The sequence below is a fragment of the Triticum aestivum genome, chromosome 1B (genome assembly GCF_018294505.1).
Source record: "Triticum aestivum cultivar Chinese Spring chromosome 1B, IWGSC CS RefSeq v2.1, whole genome shotgun sequence".
Classification (NCBI taxonomy): Eukaryota; Viridiplantae; Streptophyta; class Magnoliopsida; order Poales; family Poaceae; genus Triticum; species Triticum aestivum.
The window spans coordinates 528,254,977-528,261,138 of record NC_057795.1 but is presented as its reverse complement, the minus strand read 5'-3'; positions in this window follow the sequence as shown (position 1 = coordinate 528,261,138).

Sequence of the window (6,162 nt, the reverse complement as noted above, 5' to 3'; positions counted from 1 at the left end):
CACTTCTCCCATTGCAAGAAAGATCAATCTAGTAGGCCAAACCAAACTGATAATTCGAAGAGACTTGCAAAGATAACTTAATCACACACAAAAGAATTCAGAGGAGATTCAAATATTTCTCATAGATAAACTTGATCATAAACCCACAATTCATCGGATCTCGACAAACACACCGCAAAAAGAGTTACATCAAATAGATCTCCAAGAAGATCAAGGAGAACATGGTATTGAGATTCAAAGAGAGAGAAGAAGCCATCTAGCTAATAACTATGGACCTGAAGGTCTTGTTGGAAATATGCCCTAGAGGCAATAATAAAATGGTTATTATTGTATTTCCTTGTTCATGATAATTGTCTATTATTCATGCTATAATTGTATTGACCGGAAACCGCAATACATGTGTGGATACATAGACCACAACATGTCCCTAGTGAGCCTCTAGTTGACTAGCTCGTTGATCAACAGATGGTCATGATTTCCTGACCATGGACATTGGATGTCACTGATAACAGGATCACATCATTAGGAGAATGATGTGATGGACAAGACCCAATCCTAAGCTTAGCACAAGATCGTGTAGTTCGTATGCTAAAGCTTTTCTAAATGTCAAGTATCTTTTCCTTAGACCATGAGATTGTGCAACTCCCGGATACCGTAGGAATGCTTTGGGTGTACCAAATGTCACAACATAACTGGGTGGCTATAAAGGTGCACTACGGGTATCTCTGAAAGTGTCTGTTGGGTTGGCACGAATCGAGACTGGGATTTGTCACTCCATGTGACGGAGAGGTATCTCTGGGCCCACTCGGTAGGACATCATCATAATGTGCACAATGTGATCAAGGAGTTGATCACGGGATGATGTGTTACGGAACGAGTAAAGACACTTGCTGGTAACGAGATTGAACAAGGTATCAGCATACCGATGATCGAATCTCGGGCAAGTACTATACCGGTAGACAAAGGGAATTGTATACGGGATTGATTGAATCCTTGACATCGTGGTTCATCCGATGAGATAATCGTGGAACATGTGGGAGCCAACATGGGTATCCAGATCCCGCTATTGGTTATTGGCCGGAGAGTTGTCTCGGTCATGTCTGCATGGTTCCCGAACCTGTAGGGTCTACACACTTAAGGTTCGATGACGCTAGGGTTATAGGGAAGGTATGTACGCGGTTACTGAATGTTGTTCAGAGTCCCGGATGAGATCCCAGATGTCACGAGGAGTCCCGGAATGGTCCAGAGGTGAAGATTGATATATTGGACGAAGGGTTTTGGAGTCCGGAAGTGTTCCGGAGGTACCAGGTGATGACCAGCATGCCCGAAAGGTGTTTCGGGAGCCCCGGCAAGTGTTGGGGGGCTTCATGGGCCAAGGGGAGGGGGCAAACCATCCCACTAAGGGGCTGTGCGCCCCCTCACCTATTCCCACATGACCAGGGGGTTTGGGGCGCCCCATCTAGGGTTCCCACCTCCTGGCTTGGGGGCCAAGTCACCCAAAGGGGAGATCCCATCTGCCCTGGCCGCCGCCCCCCTAGGGGAAACCCTAGGGCGCCTCCCCTCTCCCTTCCCCCTATATATAGTGCAGGTTTTGGGGCTGCCCAACACACGAGTCTCTCTCCCCCAAGGCGCAGCCCTACCTCTCTCCCTCCTCGTCTCTCGTAGTGCTTGGCGAAGCCCTGTTGGAGTACCGCGCTCCTCCACCACCACCACGCCCTCGTGCTGCTGCTGGACGGAGTCTTCCCCAACCTCTCCCTCTCTCCTTGCTGGATCAAGGCATGGAAGACATCACCGGGTTGCACATGTGTTGAACACGGAGGCGCCGTTGTTCAGCGCTTAGATCAGAATCAACCGCAATCTGAATCGCCACGAGTACGACTACCTCACCCGCGTTCTTGCAACGCTTCCGCTTAGCGATCTACAAGGGTATGTAGATGCACAACCCTTCCCCTCGTTTCTAGATTACTCCATAGATTGATCTTGGTGATGCGTAGAAAATTTTAAATTTCTGCTACGATCCCCAACAGTGGCATCATGAGCTAGGTCTATGCGTAGTTTCTATGCACGAGTAGAACACAAGTTGTTGTGGGCGTTGATTTTGTTCAATATGCTTACCATTACTAGTCCAATATTGTTTCGACGGTATTGTGGGATGAAGCGGCCCGGACCGACCTTACACGTACACTTACGTGAGACAGGTTCCACCGACTGACATGCACTTGTTGCATAAGGTGGCTAGCGGGTGCCAGCCTCTCCCACTTTAGTCGGATTGGATTCGATGAAAAGGGTCCTTATGAAGGGTAAATAGCAATTGGCATATCATGTTGTGGTTTTTGCGTAGGTAAGAAACGTTCTTGCTAGAAACCCATAGCAGTCACGTAAAACATGCAAACAACAATTAGAGGACGTCTAACTTGTTTTTGCAGGGTATGCTATGTGATGTGATATGGCCAAAAGAATGTGATGAATGATATGTGATATATGAGATTGATCATGTTCTTGTAATAGGAATCACGACTTGCATGTCGATGAGTATGACAACCGGCAGGAGCCATAGGAGTTGTCTTAATTTATTGTATGACCTACGTGTCATTGAACAATGCCATGTAATTACTTTACTTTATTGCTAAACCGTTAGCCATAGTAGTAGAAGTAATAGTTGGCGAGACAACTTCATGGAGACATGATGATGGAGATCATGGTGTCATGCCGGTGACGATGATGATCATGGAGCCCCGAAGATGGAGATCAAAAGGAGCAAAATGATATTGGCCATATCATGTCACTTTTTGATTGCATGTGATGTTTATCATGTTTATGCATCTTATTTGCTTAGAACGATGGTAGTAAATAAGATGATCCCTCATAATAATTTCAAGAAAGTGTTCCCCCTAACTGTGCACCATTGCGAAAGTTCGTTGTTTCGAAGCACCACGTGATGATCGGGTGTGATAGATTCTAACGTTCACATACAGCGGGTGTAAGCCAGATTTACAACGCGAAACACTTAGGTTGACTTGACGAGCCTAGCATGTACAGACATGGCCTCGGACCACAAGAGACCGAAAGGTCGAACATGAGTCGTATAGTGGATACGATCAACATGAAGATATTCACCGATGATGACTAGTCCGTCTCACGTGATGATCGGACACGGTCTAGTTGACTCAGATCATGTATCACTTAGATGACTAGAGGGATGTCTATCTGAGTGGGAGTTCATTAGATGAACTTAATTATCCTGAACATAGTCAAAAAGGTCTTTGCAAATTATGTCGTAGCTCGCATTTTAGTTCTACTATTTTAGATATGTTCCTAGAGAAAATTTAGTTGAAAGTTGATAGTAGCAATTATGCGGACTGGGTCCGTAAACTGAGGATTGTCCTCATTGCTGCGTAGAAGGCTTATGTCCTTAATGCACCGCTCGGTGTGCTGAACCTCGAACGTCGCCTGTGGATGTTGCGAACATTTGACATACACGTTTTGATAACTACGTGATAGTTCAGTAATGTTAAACGGTTTAGAATTGAGGCACCGAAGACGGTTTCGAAATGCCGTGGAACATATGAGATGTTTCGAGGGCTGAAATTGGGATTTCAGGCTCGTGCCCACGTCAAGAGGTATAAGACCTCCGACGATTTTCTTAGCCTGCAAACTAAGGGAGAAAAGCTCAATCATTGAGCTTGTGCTCAGATTGTCAAAGTACAACAATCACTTGAATCGAGTGGGAGTTGATCTTCCAAATGAGATAGTGATGTTTCTCCAAAGTCATTGCCACCAAGCTGCTAGAGCTTCGTGATGAACTATAACATATCAGGGATAGATATGATGATCCTTGAAATATTCGCGATGTTTGACACCGCGAAAGTAGAAATCAAGAAGGAGCATCAATTGTTGATGGTTAGTGAAACCACTAGTTTCAAAAAGGGCAAGGGCAAGAAGGGATACTTCATGAAACGACAAATCAGCTGCTGCTCTAGTGAAGAAACCCAAGGTTGAACCCAAACCCGAGATTAAGTGCTTCTGTAATAAGGGGAACAGTCACTGGAGCAGAATTACCCTAGATACTTGGTAGATAAGAAGGCATGCAAGGTCGACAGAAGTATATTGGATATACATTATATTAATGTGTACTCTACTAGTACTCCTAGTAGCACCATGGTAATAGATACCGGTTCGGTTGCTAAGTGTTAGTAACTCGAGATAAAAGGCTACAGAATAAACGGAGACTAACTAAAGGTGAGATGATGATATGTGTTGGAAGTATTTCCAAGGTTGATGTGATCAAACATCGCACGCTCCCTCTACCATCGGGATCGGTGATAAACCTAAATAATTGTTATTTGGTGTTTGCGTTGAGCATAGACATGATTGGATTATGTCTATCGCAATACGATTATTCATTTAAGGAGAATAATGGTTACTCTGTTTATTTGAATAATACCTTCAATGGTCTTGCACCTAAAATGAATGGTTTATTGAATCTCGATCGTAGTGATACACATGTCCATGCCAAAAGATATAAGATAGTAATGATAGTACCACCTACTTGTGGCACTGCCATGTAAGTTATATTGGTATAAAACGCATGAAGAAGCTCCATGTTGATGGATCTTTGGACTCACTCGTTTTTGAAAAGATTGAGACATGCGAACCATGTCTATTGGTGTATATGCATGAAGAAACTCCATGCAGATGGATCGTTTGGACTCACTTGATTTTGAATCACTTGAGACATGCAAATCATACCACATGGGCAAGATGACTGAAAAGCCTCGGTTTCAGTAAGATGGAACAAGAAAACAACTTGTTGGAAGTAATACATTTTGATGTGTGCAGTCTAATGAGTGTTGAGGCATGCAGTGGATATCGTTATGTTCTTACTTCATAGATGATTTGAGTAGATTCTAAGTATGTTTACTTGATGAAACACAAATCTGAATTATTGAAAGGTTCAAGTAATTTTAGAGTGAAGTTGAAGATCGCCGTGACAAGAGGATAAAATGTCTATGATATGATCATAGAGATGAGTATCTGAGTTATGAGTTTGGTATGCAATTAAGACATTGTGGAAAAAATTTCACAACTAATATCGCCTGGAACACCATAGTGTGATGGTGTGTCCGAACATCATAGCTGCACCCTATTGGATATGGTGCATACCATGATGTCTCATATCGAATTACCACTATCATTTATGGGTTAGGCATTAGAGACAACCGCATTCACTTTAAATAGGGCACCACACAATTCCGTTGAGACGACACCGTATGAAATATGGTTTGGAGAAACCTAAGCTGTCGTTTCTTAAAAGTTTGGGGCTGTGACGCTTATGTGAAAAAAAAGGTTTCAGGTTGATAAGCTCGAACGCAAAGCGGATAAATGAATCATCATAGGACACCCAAAAACAGTTGGGTATACCTCCTGTCTCAGTTCCGGAAGCAAAAGTGATTGTTTCTAGAAATGGGTCCTTTCTCGAGGAAAAGTTTCTCTCGAAAGAACTGAGTGGGAGGATGGTGGAGACTTGATAAGGTTATTGAACCATCACTTCAACTAGTGTGTAGCAGGGCACAAGAAGTTGTTCCTGTGGCGCCTACACCAATTGAAGTAGAAGCTTATCATAGTGATCATGATACTTCGGATCAAGTCACTACCAAACCTCGTAGGTCGACAAGGATGCGTACTACTTCAGAGTGGTACGGTAATCCTATCTTGGAGGTCATGTTGCTAGACAACAATGAACCTACGAGCCATGGAGAAGCGATGGTGGGCCCGGATTCCGACAAATGGCTCGAGGCCATAAAATTCGAGAGAGGATCCATGTATGAAAACAAAGTATAGACTTTGGAAGAACTACTCGATGGTCATAAGGCTGTTGAGTACAGATGGATTCTAAAAGGAAGATGGACAATGATGGTAAGCGTCACCATTAAGAAAGCTCGACTTGTCGCTAAGATGTTTTCCGACAAGTTCAAGGAGTTGACTACAATGAGACTTTCTCACTCGTAGCGATGCTAAGAGTCTGTTGGATTTATATTAGTTACTGCATTATTTATGAAATCTTGCAGATAGGATGTAAAAAACATTGTTTCCTCGACAATTTTCTTGAGGAAAGGTTGTATGTGATACAACCAGAAGGTTTTGTCAATCCTGAAAGATGCT